Source organism: Crocodylus siamensis, chromosome 2 (assembly GCF_052110815.1).
Source record: "Crocodylus siamensis isolate JL-2025a chromosome 2, ASM5211081v1, whole genome shotgun sequence".
Lineage (NCBI taxonomy): Eukaryota > Metazoa > Chordata > Crocodylia > Crocodylidae > Crocodylus > Crocodylus siamensis.
Window position 1 is genome coordinate 278,215,536 of NC_143396.1, and position 19,105 is coordinate 278,234,640.

Consider the following 19,105-nt stretch of genomic DNA (forward strand, 5'->3'; position numbering starts at 1 on the left):
AAACCAAAACATATTTCAGACTTATTTCCTCTACTTAATGTAATCTAGTCTGTGCCTGGGTAATTAAGATTGCCCATTGCCACTACTTTAGGTGATTTACATGTTTTATCCTTTTACATTTATGCAATAATTGCCTATCTTGTTCCTACTGGCCAAATGGATGAAAGTTTATATAATAATAAGATTGGCTGCACTGGACCATAACTCTAGATACAAGCAAGTGATCACACTCTATTTAGTGGATTTTTCCAGAGACCTAATTTTACAGACTACAGTCTCCTTCCCAAACAAGGCACAATATATTTCTTAGTAAACTGTTTCCCCTCTTTATCACTAGTCAAAAATGATAGAAACATGACTACTTCAGCAACTAATTACATAAGTATACTAAAAAAAGAGATTCCATTTCTGAGTATTTCTTACTACTTGCTTTTTAAGTCTCTAAAAGCATAAAGTAACTGCATGATCTATTTTTTGCTTTTTTCTCCTACATTTTATTTCCCTATCCAAATACCTCATCTTGCAGCTGTTCCTTCCTATCACTCACTACTTGTCCCTTTTCTAAAATCATATGACAGCAACAGTGTAACATGATTGCAGAAAAGCACACTGGCATACTGGTATGTATTAGCATAAGCAAGTCATGGGAAGCAATTCTTTTATTATATTCAACAGCGGTGAGCCTCACTTAAGTACTGTATCTGGTTTTGGGTGCTGGACTTCAAGAAAGACATGAACATCTTAGAAGGAAGCCAAAGCAAAACAAAAGTGATTACTTTAGCAAAACTAACATATGGGGAAAAGGTTGGAGGAACTGAGATTTTGTCTAGAGAAGAGAAGATGTTGGGGAGAATCCAATAATTTGCAAATACAAACAGGGTAGTTATAAAGAGGTTACTGATGAATTCATCACCAAGTCCACGGAGGACAGGACAAGTAGTAATGGAAACGAGGGAGATTTCAATTAGAAAGTTACCTTTAATCTAACTCTTTGGGCAGTTAATTGCTAGAACAAAAATGACTTAGAGAGTTTGTGGAACCTCTGTTATTGGAAAGTGCATGCTAGACAAGCATATACCTGGGATGGTTTAGAGAAGGGGTTGTGCAGAAGGTTGGAGTAGGTGACTGCCTGAGGCCTCGTTCAGCCCTATATTTCTATATTTCCATTCCATGATGTGTAGAGTCCTCTCCACTCCACAGCATGGATACTTCCTCAGCTAAGGAAATGAATGGATGTTTATACACGGGGGCACATTAAACATATATCGCTATACACCGTCAGCCAAAATAACACATTTAAGGAGAAGCAACGATGCAACTTAGGGAAAAATAAACAACCCATGACACACATCTGTACTAAAAATACCACGAGAATTTTCAAAAGGGGACAAGGCAACCCAACCCGATTAAAGGGGGTGGATTCCTATATAGTTCTCAGTAATCCAAATTTAGGAGATGCATGTGGTAAACCACAATTGCATTTGGCTCAAGCTGTAACAGACAAAATATTCAATAAAAATATTTTGCATTTCCTGCTTTTAAAAGCATTCCTATTAAAAATGCAATTGGACTAAATGCTTCAGACAATCTCATTCAGTCCTACAAAATAATTGTAAAGCTTATTTTGCACTGGCCTTAGAGTTCAGTGAAGGTTGACTGTTTTTGCAACCAACATCCTCTGGAGCAGATAGTAAAAATACAATACATTCACTTTCTGCTCATTTTCAGGTCATTTTTTTCTGAAATGTTAATTCCTTGACCATTTTAGTTTCGCTACAACAATTACAAATTTCTCTGATTCACAGTAAGTATGTAAATAGTATTTTTGAATGAAAATTTTAAAAAAGCCACATTTTTTAGCTATACCTGAATGCTGTAAATCTTGCCAAAGCAATTTATAATGAAAACACTCATGGTGACTATACTGCAAAGCAGCTTACACACAATTGTATTGATTTCAGCTTAGGCATTCTCCTAAATTTTCAGGTGATTTAGATGAAAAAAGCCTGCTGGGATGCTCAAGTAATCTCAAAGTTGTTTGACAGATGCATTTAGTTTCTCTTAATTGTCCACTGCACTTCCATTCAAGCTACTCTGGCCATTCAAGCAACACTGAACACTATTGATAGAACATCAGAAAACCAATGTATAGAACCACATAACTTTCCTTTATATCATTTAAGCAGATAAGAGGTGACATAGTGCATACCATGTTTCAAACCATGAGAAATACATTGCTTGAAAAAAATCCTAATTTAAAGAAGCAGTTATTAATCTATGAAAAGAGATGTGTGTACTTTATGTTTGCCTTCCAAAGGAAGTTGGGTGGCTTTTCTCTCTTTAAAACCTGATTTCAGCCCACCAAAGTCAATGGCAGTCTATCCATAAGTTTCCAATGGCCATTGAATAAGGTATCTAGGTAATATAGCTAATAATAATATTTTTGTCTACCAATATGTGTGTTCATATATTCTTAAACGGTTACCAGCTAAAATGAGCATCAGTTTTCTGGCGCTAATCCTTTGAAGGCAAAAACAAAGCTCTTCACTCTCATTCCTTTTACAAATGTGCTATGAATTCAGGTCTGAATCTAGCTACACTTCGCAGAATCCAACGTCAGGAATATTGCATCTTGAGGATCAAAGGAAAACATTCATTAAGCCCGACCTGTCCAGCATTCCTCACAATGATCTGCTTAAAAGGGCCATGGTACTTTGAATATCAAACATACCTTTGCCCTCCAGTGAAGAGAAACACATTTCTCCCTCTTACCTTGTTGCCTGAAATATTTGTCAGCTGTTTAGCTATTCCAGGGGGAAATTAAAAATACTATTTATAGCTCTTAAAATAGGAAAGGGAAACATTCTTAAGTAGACTGCCGTGTATGTCCTCACCAAAGTACTCCATCTTGTTTTGAGTCCTCAGGGGCACATCTCCAAAAACCATTAAAAATTGCCATTCCCAGGACTATGGATTTCAATCTTTCCTTTTTCCAGCATTCAAGAAAACAACCTTTATGAGAAATATAAGCTGGGGTGTTAAGCAGCAATTGACACATGAATGCAGCTGACATTTTTTTTATCTTTTTGATTAAATCTATCCAAGCCCATAAATATATACCTGGATAATAGGGTAGAATGTATCTGAAGTAAAGTCCAGAAATCTACAATTTAATTTTTCAAATATATAAATTACTTCATGACTGTGGTAAATTTCTCCTGGCAGAAATGATAGAGATGGGACAGTATCCCCTCTCCCCGCCCCCACCTTTTCTTCCAAAGAAGGTTGATAAACAGAGCGCAAACCAGTGTTGCATACAGTAGGTGCTATGCAAGCAGAGAGCCTCCCATTATAAATATGAGCAATGACATATTATGGAAGAACATCTTGAGGCATCTGTTTGAGCTGACATTCAATATATTTTGGTGAGAGACGCATTATATTAACTACAGTGTCTGTGCTATAAGGAGGAAAGGAGGGTCACAATATCAGTTTCAATGAAGAAACCCTATTTTCAGCAGCTGAGTACCTCACTGAATAGTTATTAAAGATTACCATAAAATAAAAAAGGAAGATTTCCATTCACAAGAGACATTTGCCTTTGAAGAACCGAGGGGAGAAATACCATAAATATATCTGTGCTGGTATGCATGAAGGTAGCCAGAGAAAGGGAAAATACATATTTTACTATTATCAGGTGTTTGTTTTGCATTAGCCAAAGGCAGGAGCTGACTTTCAGAAAGCAACGGATACCTCAGATCTTTAGCAGTATGTTTTTATACAACTTGTATGCAGCAGTTCAGGCTCACAGCTCTGTATTAATGAGAATGTCACTCTATGGCCCTGTCCAGCACTCAATTTTAATTTTTTTTTAACAGCAGCAGTTCAAGGTCTCAAACCCAGACTGGACTCTGTTTTGCCAGAGAATATGGCGCATAGGAGACAGACTCTGACTGCAAAACCTTACAGCTTCAACTCTCAAGGGGGGCATCCACACAAACATGGACATTTGGTTTCCTGGGGACAGGTAGTAGGCCTGTGCAAAGCAGCAAGGATTGACTTCAGATTCAGCCAATTTGGAGGGACAGTGATTTGATCTGGTGATTTGAAACACTGTCCCAATTTGATTCTGCTGATTTGGAGATTCAGCCATAGACTATAATGGGAATCACTAAAATACCTATAACTTTATCATTTTTATGCATATTCATAGATTCATAGATTTCAGGGTTGAAAGGGACCTCAGTGGGCCATCTAGTTCAACCCCCTGCCCCTGGCAGGCAAGAAAAGGGGCACCCGACCTGGGATCATGTGATCCCAGCCAGGTGCCAGTCCAGTCTCCTTTGGAAGACCCCTAAGGATGAGGCGAGCACCACCTCCCTGGGAGCCCATTCCAGATCCTGGCAACCCTGACTGTGAAAAACTTTTTCTAATGTCCAGTCTAACCCTTTTCTCCAGAAACCTAGGCCATTGCCTCTTGTTATTCCAGGGGGTGCCCTGGTAAACAGATCTTCTCCTACTTCTTGTTGCTCTCCCCTTATGAATTTGTATGCCACCACTAGGTCCCCTCTCAGCCTTCTCTTTCCTCGTAGGGCCTCCCCTGCAGGCCTCTAATCAGATGAGCGGCTCTTCTTTTGACCCTCTCCAGGTTGTCTGCATCCTGCTTGAATTGTGGCATCCAGAACTGGACACAGTACTCCAGCTGTGGTCTGACCAGTGCTGTATAGAGGGAGAGAATCACCTCTCTGGACCTATTTGTGAAAGGCTATGGATGCACGACAAGGTGCAACTGGCTCTGCTAGCTTCTTTGTCACATTGACAACTCACGTTCATCCTGGAGTCGACAGTGACTCCAAGATCTCTTTCTGCCTCAGTGGTGCCGAGAAGGTCACCTCCCAGCCTATAGGTATGATGGCAGTTCTTTCTCCCTAGGTGCAGCACCTTGCACTTGTCCTTATTGAATTGCATCCTGTTGCTCTCTGCCCACTTCCCCAAACTGTCTAGGTCAGCTTGAATCTGGTTCCTTCTCTCCAGGGTGTTAGCTTCACCCCATATTTTTGTGTCATCCACAAATTTGGACAGGGTGCTTCCCACCCCCTCATCCAGATCGCTGATGAAGATGTTGAAGAGCATTGGTCCCAGAACTGAGCCCTCAGGGACTCCACTGCACAGATCTTTCCAGGTTGACACCGACCTATCCACCACCACTCTCTGAGTGCAACCCTCGAGTCAGTTTGCTACCCAGTCTACCGTGCAATCATCCAAGGCAAATCTCCTCAGTTTATTTATATGGATGGTACGGGATACCATGTCAAAGGCCTTCTTGAAGTCCAGATAGATAACATCCACCTTGCCTCCTGCATCTAAACATTTGGTGGCCTTGCTGTAAAAAAGAACCTGCCTGCTATAAACCCATGTTGGTTGCCCCTCCACATCACATTAGCCAATGGGCTCCCACAGATGTGTTCCTTGATAATTTTTTCTAGGATTTTACCAGAGATAGAGGGTAAGGATGACTGGTCTATAGTTCCCCAGATCCTTCTTCCTCCCCTTCTAAAGACTGGGATGACATTGGACCATTTCCAGTGCTCCAGGACCTGACCCGAACACCATGAGTGCTCATATCTCCTTGCCAGTGGTTCATCTATGACACTCGCTAATTCTTTCAATACCCGTGGGTGGAGTCCCTCCAGTCCCAGCAATTTGAATACATCCAGCCCCTCCAAGTATCATTTTACCATGTTAGCACTGACCATTGGGCAGCTGATGTTCCCCCTGTTGGTGTCTGTGATGCATGATGAGGGTTTGTCCAGGTTCCTATTTAAGAAGACAGAGGCAAAAAGCTCTGCCTTGCCCCTGCTATCCATCACTAAGCCCCCCTGCCCGTCCTGTAGGGGGGTCCTATGCTACCCTGCACCCTCTTTTTGCTCCCAAAGTACCTAAAGAAGGACTTTTTATTGTCCTTAATCCCTGCCCTAGCCTGAGTTCTACAGCTGCCTTGCCCTTCCTGACTGACACCCTACAGGCACATGCCAAAGAAGTGTATTCAGATGAAAGCAGTAGAGATGGTAGCCCCTTCTGAAGGCATGAAGCCTGCCAAGTTTCAAGGAGATAGGTTGAGGGGTTTCTGTGAAAGTGCACCTCAAACTTTTGAAAGAAAAACTTGTATCACTTGTGTGTGTTAAGGCAGAGCAGGAGGAATGCAGCAGTGATGGTAGCCCTTCGTGCGGGCATCGGGCCTGCCAGGTTTCAGGCAGAGTGGTGCACGGGTTTCTGTGAAAGTGCACCTCAAGGCTCTGAAAGCAGATAAAAAAAGCAAATGTGTATGGAGTGAGGAGGATGGCATTCACTCCATCTGCACATGGAGCTGGGGAAGCCCAGCAGCGGGAGGTTCACCTGCAGGAACACCAGCTGCTGCACCAAACCAGGATCCAAGGAGGTGCAGCAGGGTGTCACAACATCCCCAGCAATGCTGAACACCCTCTCACTTGGAACACTGGACACGTGTTCCCAGGCAAGATCCTGCCATGTCTAGCTGCGGGTTGCCCAATAAGCCAAGGGGTTGCAGTGCAGCAGCTCCACATCCTCAGCAAGATAGGTACCCATGAGGCCTCTGTGCTACCTGCCTGATGGTGGGATCTGGTGCCTCTGGACCCCAACATTGAAGCCATGTCCTTGGCCCCCATTGGCAGCAACTGTGGTGGAGGAGATTGGCTTGTGGTTGGAGTGCTAGAATGGGAATCTTTCTCACTGTGTGGGACTCATCCATCACCTCTGCTTGAAGGACAGCCCACTGACAAACTATGAAACTATGACTCCAGGTATCAAATATGGAGTCCAGGCTGCAAATATGCAGTGCAGGGAACATTTTTTCATTTGCAGCGTGCCTCTTGTGGTGTCTTAAACTGGCTTGGGATGCTTCAAGAGGCACATGTGTGCTTGTCTGGATGCACCCAAGAGAGACAAAGAGTGGGAAGAAAAGAAGTCCTCTTATCCCCATTCTTCAGTGTGGACCTTAAGGAGAGGAAGAGTAAGGGGCTTGATCAAAGCCACACAGGAAGTCTATGACAGAATCAAGAGCTAAACTCAGATCTTTGGTTGAGCATTTCAGGCACAAGACCGTCCTTTGATACAGTCAAAGTTTCACCTGAGACAGAAACTAAGCCCAATTTCTACTGTGGGTTCCAGCCATTTAAGAAATCGCATCACTATCTCTGAACAAGATGTATGTAATCACATCCATTTTATTCCAAAAGTGGTTTCTTTTTTCTTTTTAACGATACATTTGCCGTTATAGAAACATTTACCTATTAATTCAAGAAATAAATAATTATTTCAGTTCACGGAAACCATTTGGCAGCCTTAATATTCAGTATAAGTCTGAATAAAATTTAGCTAACAAAGCATTTAAGTGAGCCTGATTAATGGGCAAATCTTAAGAGATTTGGTTGGGAAACCCATCTAAAGTTCAGACAGTGATGCTTGTCCAAACCTCTTAAGCCAGCATGTCTAGGCTGTAAAGCTCACAAGAGCAGACTTTCTAATGCGCTTTCCGGAAAAATCTGCATCTAGTCACAGACAGAATTAAAGAGAAGACTCATTTTATTTCAGCTCTGGCTGCTGTCTCTACTCCTGATCAAATCCTAAACATTCAAAAGGGCAATACATTTCCTAGTTTAGGCTGTTTCAGTTTGAGCTGGATTCTAAAAATGAGCAGAAGTTTCAGAGCAAGTCACTGGGTTTGCTTTACACTTATTCTTTAATGCACATCAGCCTATTTTACTGCACATTAAAGTGTCACGTAAAAAAACTTGCGATTATGCTAATGCACAGTAAAAAAGGCTACTGCATTTTAAGCATTGCTTTTAAAACATGCCCTATTGGTACTGCGCATTAGGACAGCCTAACATGCATTTATTTAGTACCTCACATTGGAGGCACTAATTTAATGCACACTAGGAAAAGAAAATTAATGCATGTGCAGGACTTGTCCCACTCTGCAGGACTTGGTTTGCTTTCCTCTCGAGATTGACCTAAATATAATTCCAAGAAGATTTAAATACAATAAACACATAGTCAAGAGGTAAACCAGATGATGAAATCTGTAGAAAGGCATGATGATCTCTCCCCTCCCTCCTTTGCCCCCCATTTTAGTGCTCCCCTCTTCAAATTAATAGCCAGTTTTTCTTAGGGGATAACAGTAGGAGCTGAGGGTGTTCTTCATCTTAAAGAGGAGGAATATCCCTTGTATGAAGAAAATACTATGCACTTCACTTGTATAATATTAAAGCAGGTTTGGATTAGTGCAATTAGCTGGTTTTCAAAACAAGACAAGATGTCTAAGAGTTTTTGCTAAGCCTGAGGGCTCAAACAGATTAAAAGGTCAGCTGAAATACTGTTGCATTTTGAAGGACTTCTACTGTTACTGTCAGTTGTCTTCAAAATCCAGGCTAGATGAATTACAGAAATTAGTCATCTTGGCAATGAGAAGATTGTTCCATCTCAGAAGCAGACTGCGAAAGAAGCAGGAAAACTGCAGAAAGACCTTGCCTGTTTGAGATGCCAGATTCTTGAACCGCCCCACCTAAATTTCCTTCAACTTCGTAAAGTGCACCAAAATTTAATCGGCAGGCCACATATTTTCCTTGAAGCATTTGTTTAGCTTTTAAATACTGTTTTCTGTACTTCGACTCTGAAGAAACAAGTGGTATGACAGAGCTGCCACATCCTATAATGTTCTTTTAATACCTGGATTTTATAAAGGCAGTAAGCATTGCTAGGTAATGCAATGATCTGAAACCAGGCAAACATACTGCTAGGTGGAGGGAAAGCAGAAAAAAAGGAATTCATTGTAAATGGTTGTGAACATATAACTAAACAGTCTTTCTAAATTATGCGCACTGTACTTGACAGTTTAAGGTAATAGAAACATGGGTGCTGGTTGCATTGCTCATGACACTTCATCAGCTGTATGGTTACAGGAATTCGCTATGAAACACCTAAAGAAATTAACTCTTTTCATTGAATACTATAGACTGAGTTCTCAACCAGTATAATTCAGTGGAAAGATGCTGTTTATAGCAGCTCAGCACTTGGCCCTGAATCTGTTTTCCTGTCATTTATGCAACGTTCTAGCTCTATATTTTCACAATTACCCTAATTATTTATTTTGTAAAATCTATTTTAATTTAACCCTGGAAGTAGGGGTCTCTCAATCTCTGTTACTATAACAGTGTCACATTAACACAGTTTTTGAAATGTTAAATTGATCTGTTTTGATTGAGTTTGTCTGACCTTTTTAAAATGAATAAAAGTATTTAAATGGTGTCAAAAATATGTTCTGTAACTCTAACGCTGTACTGCAGACCGTATAACAAATGTGCATGGATTACCTTAATAATAGAGTAGAGAGCTAAGAAAGCAGTCTAGGAAGCAAGTCTTCTATGATGAGAAACAAAGCTTTCCTGGCTTTTAGCTTTGGGAAATCTGCATTAATGTTGGTAGAAAAAAATGAAATGGGACAAAAGGCAGAAAGATCAAATGATACCAGTATGTTTCATTTCTAGGATGTGTTACAAAGCCTGCTCATGGCTTCCTAGTGGGGACTGCATCAGACTGCACAAGTGGAAATCTTAGAGAAGGCTATGGGACTTTTGCCTTGACTTCAGTGGCACCACAATTTCACCATTGTGGCTTTTATTCAGCAGGCACTGAACACAGGTGCTGGATTGCAAATGGCCACTTTGAAGAGCAAAACAATGATTTTACAACTAGTCTGTCAAGGCGGCGTGGTACTGCTTTCACAGGCTAGCCTTCTTTGGGATTTGCAAAATCATTTAGTTGTCTGACAAATGATATAATGGGTAAGTAACTGGGAATGCTGCCCATGCATTTGCATACCTGGGTTTGCACAGATGTATTTTTTATGTATATTAGAGATGCCGACACGTTTTAGTGATATAGGTTGGGTATTACCTTGAAAACCTGCCCCATGTAGAAACTCAGTTGCCTTTCACTGCCTCTGTCAAGTCAAGGAGACTTTGACAAGGAAATAAAAACAAGTAGCAAAAGATTTTGTAAATAAAAACAAAGCAAGCAAACTAGCCCATTATTCAGTGAGAACAGGCTAGAGGTTAAAAGCTATTTGGTGTAGCTGAACAAAGGAAGGAAAACTTTGTTCCTCCTTTCCATAAGGCAATGATGTTAAACAAGTAAACCAATTCAGGAGGGCTATTGGGAATAAGGATGTAGAAATGAAAATTACCGTATTTTTAGACAAAGCTCAGAGAGGTCACTATACTCAAGTCAGGGGGTTAAGATATTTTTCATCCTAGTGTTCTGGGGATAAAAATAACATATGAAATTAACAGCCTGGCAGCCCGGGTTTTTAAATTAATTTATCTAGTGGTTGGTTGTACTATTGGTTGGAGAAAGGCAAATATACTAGCTATATTTAAGGAGAATAACATCTGTGCCACATATAGGCCTGCTAGTTTAACCTTAATAATATGCCAGGCTTTAAAACAAATTTGAAAGGTAAGAATAATGAAAAGATATGGATGGAAACAAAAAGTGGTTAACATCAAATATGGATTTAGCAATGCTTTTGTTCAATGTCTTCATCAGCAACCTGGAAGATGGCATAGAGTGCACCCTCAGCACCAAACTGGGGGGAGTAGTAGATACATTGGAGGGCAAGGCTAGGATTCAGAGTGACCTAGACAAAATGGAGGACTGGGCTAAAAGAAATCTCATGAAGTTCAACAAGGACAAATGCAAAGTCCTGCACTTAGGATTGAACAATCCCACGCACTGGTACAGGCCGGGGGCTGACAGGCTGGGCAGCAGCTGTGCAGAAAAGGACCCGGGGTTACAGTGGACAATAAGCTGAATATGTGCCAACAGTTTGCCCTTGTTGCCAAGATGGCTAACAGCTTCCTGGGCTGCATTGTTATGTGTGTTGCCAGTAGGTCGGGGCAGTGGTTATTCCCTCTATTCAGCACTGGAGTAATGTGTTCAGTTTTGCGCACCCCACTACAAAAAGGATGTGGACAAATTGGAGAGAGTACACCACAGGGCAACAAAAATAGTGAGGATGGGGGACATGACTTATGAGGAAAGATTGAAGGAACTGGTCTAGAGAAGACTGAGATGGGATTTAATAACAGCCTTTGACTACTTAAAGTGGGGCTCAAAAAAGTATGGACCTAGATCAGTGGTCTCCAGCCTTTTTGAGTAGGGGTTCACTTTTTGAATTAAAAAGCAACCCACAATCTACCCTGCACCATGGCCTGCCACCCCTCAGGTCAGTCTGTGGAGAGGGAAGTGGGGGGACAGATTGAGGCAGAGGGAGAAAAAATTATTTGGGTGTGCCCCCACTTCAGCACATAAGTCTGCGAGGGAAGGAGAAAGGGCCGTAGGGTGGTGGGGCAAATTGAGGTTGCAGTGGTGAGGAGGGAGTTAGATACAGGCAGGAGCAGGGGCTAGGGGGAGAGGGCCTGATCAGGCTGGGTGGTGGACCAGCGGGGGTCCAGGATAGCACATGCCCCCCAGGCCTTGGCTTGTCCCCCACTCCTCCCAGCCCCATGTCCTGCCTATGCCCCATTCCCTCCTTCACCACTGGGGCCTCAATCTGTGCCCCCCCATTGTGGCAGTGAGTGAGGGAATGGAGCAGGGGCAGGTCCTGCACAGCCAGGGCAGGTGCAAAATGGAGCCGCAAGTGGATCATCTGGGGGTCATGGGGTGGCATCAGGCTCTTCCCAGCATTACTCTTTGCATGTGCAGTGGCAATGGCGGTAGAAGTGGGGTTAGTACGACATGACTGCACAGTACCCACTGGAACCGCACAGTCCTGGCAGCACATGGTTATTTTTAGAGGCTATATTGCCATAGTAACAAGCTATGGCAATGTAGCTCATCACTATGGCGATGTAGCAGTGGTGCTCCGGTTAGTGCCTGCCAATGCTGTGTAGCCATAGCTACATTGTCATAGCTCATCATTACGGCAATGTAGTGTCTCATGTAGACAAGCCCCTTGAAGAGTAGTCTTCAGACGTGCCCCTTGATGAGTAGAAATGGGATCAAATTAATAGTACAAATTTCAAATCATGTACTTCAGGACTAAGATTGAGCATTTCTCCTAATAAACTGGGATCTTTGGGCACAAACAGAATTAGGTAAAGGATTGGGAATATTAAATTAGTCACAAAACAGTGAACCATCCATGTGATTCAGCAATAAAAGAGATGAGAACAATCCTAAAATGTATCTGTTGGGATGCATCCAATAGAGATTTTTTTTAAAAATTCCATTTTCAAAAGAACTTGTGAGACCTAAGCCTGGAATAGTACATACATGTCAGTCGTCCATGTTCAAGGAAGGTGAATTCAAACTGGAGCAGGTACAGAGAAGATCTACCAAGATGATAAAGAAACTGAAAGCTTCTTAAAAGAGAAACCCATGACTTTAGCTTATTGTAGTCTAGCAAAATGCTGTCCTGTAGAAAATGAAGAAAATATTTAAGCTAAAAGAGCCATGCTGGTACAATAACTTAATGGTTCACTGACCATGAACCAATTTAGGCTAGAAATTAAAAAATGTCTAACCATCAGAAGAATGAGCCTCTGGAGCAGCCTTCCAGTAGGAAAAGCCAGGGCAGAAAATCCCTTTAGTTTTAACGTGGAAGTGGGCACAGTTATGAGTAATTTTATATTTAATGTAGAACCTGGAACTATATCATACTTCCTGTGATAGGACCGGACAGGCCTCTCTATATTCCTATGCTTGGGTTCTTACTCCCTCCTTTTTTGGAATAAACAAAAATTCATTTGAGAGATGCTGTTGGGAGTCGCAACAACCCTGCAAGAATGATTTTGCAGTGCTGTGATACGGGGTAAAAATAATACCCTTTTATATTGTTTAAATCAGCACACACTAGTTTATTTTCCTTATCTTTCTCCAAGAGCCTCTCAAATCAAAACTCCCCGGGAATCCTGAGAGAAGGACAATATGATGTGCTTCATATGCCGGTGGCGCTTTTACTTTTCTGATGTATTCCAGATGCTTACAGCAGTTCAAAGATGAGAAAGCCTTAGAAATCAATTAGAAATAGTCTTCGACTCAGACTAAGCAAGTAGCAATTCAAAAAAGAGAGAGAGCTGGACAGTTATTTCAAAGCAGCTTATCACAAACTGAATCCTTTTCCTCTTTCTGAGTGAATCCTGATTTTTGTTAGTGCACTTGTTATTCATCAGTATTAATTGTTCATTAAAAATATTTGGCTACCGGCTTAAATTAAATTAAAATATCGTCACTATTTCTGTTTGCCATTCATTATTTGCAGCATGTGCTTGGTTATCTGAAACATCTGGTAGTGTTTCTGCTGTTTGACTGGACAATTTAAACTCCTTAGATGGGAGAACGGTGAACAACAAGTAATAAGTGGCATATACTCTCTCACGTGCAAGTATCTTGTCAATATCTGAAGACTAGTATTGATATTGCTCCAAGAGCAGGTGCATTTCATTGATGTAGATGATCAGCAACAGCAAATCAAAAGGGAACATGATCCAGCTGAACAGTTAGTTCAAATTCTAACTAATTGGATATTACAACTGGAAAGGACCACCTGGTCCTGTTTGCAAGTGCACGCATTCATGCAATAGCTCTTCTGTGCAGAAGAGTCTAAACATTGATTCTGGCTCCTTCCCTTGCCCGAGCCCCCCCAAAAATCACCTGAAACCTTGAAACAAACATAGATTCTTTAGGACAAAAACAACGCAAGCCTCAAAAAAGAGCCATGTACCACAGGAGGAATGATGGAGAATGTTCCTGAGGATGCTTTGGTCTGCCGTGGTGGCAGGGTATTTGTCAAGTAGAAGAAACTCAGATCAATCAATTCAACTCTGATTGCATGAGTGAGGCATGCCATCCAAGCACTCAAGAGGACTCTCAGACCTCAAGGAGCACCAACCCATCCACCCCAGCCAATCTGCAGTACTTCAGAAAAAAATGAAGCCTCCCATGCCCTTCCCCCCTGACGTGCCCAAGCCAAATTGTGCATTCAAAAGGCAAACAAAAATTCTTCCTGGGCCCAGTATGACACGGTGAGAAGCTGTTTATTTCATGTATGCAGTTTTGGCATATTGTTTCAGCCATCTTATGGTGTGAAGCTGTGAAATGTAGGATTAATATGCTATGTTATGGTATGACAAATGTAATGAGTATATTAGCTAATATGTACAGATACTATATTTACAGCCTTTTAAGAGCTCTTGGTGAGTACAGTTTGAATTAAGTGTGACTGAATAGGTGGCAGGCTTAGTCAAAAACCAGAAGTAGTTTTCATACACCTTTTTATTTTTTTGAGATTTTGACCAGAAAGCAAAACAAAATCTTACCAGCTAATCAAAGGAAGAAGAACAAAAAAGGTAGAGGGAAAATGTATCGCTTAAAACACTCATGGTTTTTCCTTTCCTATGTTATAAGAAATACTCCAACAGAAAATTTTCTTGTCAGCTGTAATCTTGGCAAGCTGCTCAGAACTTATTTAAATGAGTGATACGACTGCAAGTCTCTAGATTTCAAATATCAGCTAAGCTTTTCTGATGCAGCATTTATTCACTTTTAACATTTTCTCTCTTTGGTTTGACAACATTTGTGCTCAACAATCTAAATGCTAAGGAAAATGGTCTTCATAGGAAGAAAGGGTTGGATTTCAAAGTTCTCTAAGGTTTATGAACCTAAGTCCTAACAGTCAGGCTTATGCTCCTAAGTCACTTGGGTGCCTTTGAAAATCCCATCTAGAATGTTTCAGTGACATCATTCACTATAGGCACATAAATGTATTTGGAACAAATGAAAAGAACTATTGAAAAAGTCATTTAAAATAAGGTGAAAAAAAATCAATATGAAAATAAGCCAGGAAAACGTAAAAGTCAAGGTTGGCGCACAGTCATTAAATTACACCATGCAGAGAGACTTAATTAGTGTTGATCACAGCCAGTATGCTAACCTGCATTTTTCCACTCCTCATGATTTACCCATCCAACACTCCAGTGTCCTGTTACATACTAAATGACCCACCCAATAAAAATAATATTCCTTTAGCTCAGGGCACCTTCCTAACTCAGGATAATGAGATTCAATTAGAGAATTAGTTTGGTTAGAGACAGTTATGGAAATAGGCTTATTAACCCTGCTCCTCAAGAACTGATCTCACTTTATTCAGAGTTTAAGGCCAGAGAGGACTATTTAGAGCACCTGGGCTAACTCTGTTACTCCCTGTGTTGAACACAGTAACTTGTATTTGGTTAAAGCATATCTTACAGAAGGGCATCCACTCCTGACCTGCAAATCTTCAGAGATGGAACATCTACCACTTCCCTTGGTAAACTGCTCTGGTGGTTAATGGTCCTCAAAATGTTTTTAAGAAGTGTGCCTTGTTTCAAGGTTGTATGTATCTGGATATGTATCTGGATCCAGCTTCCCGGCATTAAGTCTCATTATATGTTTCTCATCTAAATTAAAGATCTTTTTAATGCTCATCACTTTCTCCCTTCCCTCCCCACCCAAACCCTCTCATGTAGCTATTGATAAAATTGAAAGTTAGTCACCTTCTCACTGTTTTTTGGGGGGATAGATTTATCAGATCCAGCTCTTTAAAAGGCTGCCACTGTAAGACATTTTCTCCAGCTCTCAAATAATCTTTGTGGATCTTTTCCGCACGCTCTTTAACTTTTCAACTTCTGCTGAAAAACATGAACACCTGAACTGTATACAGTATTCCTGAATTGGTCTTACCAGTATCATATGCTGATGTAAAAGCATGGCTCTGAGTCTATACCTGCTGTCCAAGCTGATAACTGATCATGAGAAATATAATGTATACCTCAATTCAATGCCAGTTGGTTTCAATGGTCATGGACCCCAGATGCTTTCCAGAGTTAGAACAAGATATTGCAATAGAACAGAGGGTTTATTGCTAGGGCTGTGTGAAGCTTTGGTCCCTGCTTTGATTTGGCAGAGATTTGGCCTGATTCGGTGACCAAATCTCCAAATCTGAATCAAATCAGGAGACCCTTTAATCTCTCTGAATCGAATCGGAACCCTCCGAATTAATTCGGAGAGATTCACAAAGATTTTGCAATTTGAATATAGACACAGCTTTAAATGTTGTTTCTACATACCTCAAGGTACCAGGCAGCTCATGAATGCTGCAATGCTGGGGCGGATGGAGCATCCCACAGGAGTGCAGGGGCTTCCCAGAGTGCTTGGCAGCAGACCCAGAAGTGGACCAGAAGCAAGTCTGGTCCACTTCTGGGTCCACCAGGGAGTGCACTGGGGACCCCCACCCCATGCCTATTCAGCTAGGTGACTAGTGCCTCTTGGGTGGGGGGGGCACCCAGGGTCCCTCACAGATGATCGCCAAGCCAGAGGGGTGCAGGGGCCTCCCCAGTATGCTCAGCAGTGGACCCAGAAATGGACCAGAAGTACTTCCAGTCCACTTCTGGGTTTGCCGCTGGGCACATGGAGGCCCCCCACACACTTCTGTGGGATGCTCCATCTGCCCCAACATCACAGCATTCATGAGCCATGCCTGGTACCTCAGGGTATGTAGAAAAAACATTTAAAGCCGTGTCTATGGCCAAATCACTGATTCTCTGAATCAGCATCGAATCTTCAGATTCAGATTTGGCCAAATCGAATTGGGGATAGTGATGCGAATCAACAAATCGAATCTCTGTCCCTGATTTGGGCTGAATCCGAATCAAATATGGCCCATTTTGCACACCCCTATTTATTGCCATAGGTCATAAAAGAATTGTGTATTCTCCACAAAGTCGCAAAACCACTTCATGGATATTCTAAATTACTATAGGCTGGAAGTAGTACTTTTTTAGCAAACAGTTTGAAAAGCAAAATAAAACACTGTTTTTGTTTTAGCAGAGGAAAATATTAGCTGGCAGAGTTTTGGCATTCAATAGCTTGAATTTCAAAGGCCCAGTTCTGACTTATGCCCAAGTTAATTATGAGCAGCGACAGTGAAACAATATTTCACCCTAGTGTAAATGAAAAAGAAATCCATTCTGGAGCCCTCTGGAGTTTTCCAACCAGCAGCTCAAAAATCAGAAAATAAAAGGGCAGTGTCTTTGCAACACTGTAATCCTCTTGTAAGTAGTTATTGGATGAATGGATTTTTTGAAGAAACTAGAAGCTCCTTGTTACAGGATGATAAGTAAAAGCTCCTTCAGCTGTAGCCAACTGCAGTTTAATTTAAACTGCATTCATGCCAACAAAAGCACAATGCCTAAATTGCATGTACTAATAATACCCTGCCTGTGTATTTTGCTTACAGATGGTCATTAATATCATAATGACTACCTTTGAAAGACAGAGTGTGGCGTATGCAACTATCACATTTAGTTGAGCAGGGAAAGACTGTCCAGCTATAATTCAGTGCTGAATAACTGGGGAATTTTAAAAAACAGCAATGAGAATTGCACAGTATTTGAGAAGATACCAGGCAGAGGCTGAACGGATTCTATTAGACAAGGGCTGATATGATTAGGTACTTTCTATATTTACACCTTCACTGAGCTATGTCTTGCATTGTTCAAATTTTCACACACTGCGTCGGACAACACAGGATGGTGAGCGCATCTAAAAGCTGAGCAGGAAACAAAAGAGAAGAAGGAAGGGAGGTGAAAATCAATGCTCAAATAAAGAATGTATCTAAGTTCATTAAAACTTTTGCTGAAATTCACACAACACATTTCCCAGTATATTCAGGCTGTTAAAATCCTGTAATCCACGGGCAAGTGATAAACCCAGCTTGGAACTCAAGAACTCCATTGAGTTGCTCTTTTGAATGACAAATGAAATCAAGCTCTTGACAATGTGTCCTTTAAAGCTCCTTTCGTATTTTTAATGATGATTTTTTATAATGAAGGGGGGAAGGGCTAATACTTCCCTGCCCTGTCCCAGAATAGGATATGGGTGAGACACTGCGGCCAAATGCTTTACAGTTTTGTCAGGGCAATGCTGCTCTGATCCTGTTGTGTAGCTGCTGTGCATGGTTAAATGCTTTCTGAGTTCCAGCTGGGAAACTAGCAATCAGTTTGTACCTCAAAGTTCATTTAACTTGTGAAACAGTTTGGGAGCCATCAGGATGAAAGCTGTTTCTGCATACACCTATAAAATCACATAACACATTTCCTCTTTTTCTTTACATAGTCTGCTTGTGTAGACTTTTCTGGCTCCTGTGTAAAGCCTGTAATGATCTCCAAGATGAATCACCTGAAAAGACTGAACTAAGGACTTCTAGAACCAACATCATGGAGTTTCTACTAATGGACCAAAGCTATTAGCACCGAAGGAGGAATTAACTCAGAGTCTTCTGTGTCTGCTCCAGCCACTAAAAGGCTGCAAAGATCTACAGAGATTGTGTCACCTGCGTCAATAAGAGACCCTTGTTTTGCTGTTTTATAAATGTAGAAGTCCTCTGACACTGGTGTTTTGACATATAGCAGCATTGCTCGCCTGGAAAGGAGGTTTATTGCCAGCATTCAATTGTTAAACGTTTAATTTAGGATTCTAAGTAAGCGTGCTGCTTCTTTTTTTAGCTAGTCATACCAAAAGGCAAAACATTTTAATTCTTCCCTTGAAAAAAACCCCCAAAATGGCACAGTCAAAATGGCTTCTTCTAATGGTCCCATCACACTGGGATGGCTAGCCAGAAAACCAGACTAAACAGAAGGTACTTTATGATCAATCACAGCCAAGCCTCCCAGCTTGGAATTTGGAAGACAAGGTGCCATGAAAAATTTGGGATAAAAAAGCTGTGTAAAAGCCATCAAATACCTAAAATGATCATTCACATGAAATGTTGATAAACATTTGCAGCTGTATGTAATGGCTTTATGACTTTCATAAAACCTTTTGCAAACACAGAGAGCATATCTTTCAAATATTTTTTCTTCCTTTTCCCCGCTGGTTTATTAGGATGCTGATTAGATGTACCCAATAAGTGCCAGTGGCATAAGTGTGGAAGGGAGCCCATATTGCTGGTATGTGCTTTCTGTCCCTGAAATATAAGAGAGTTTAA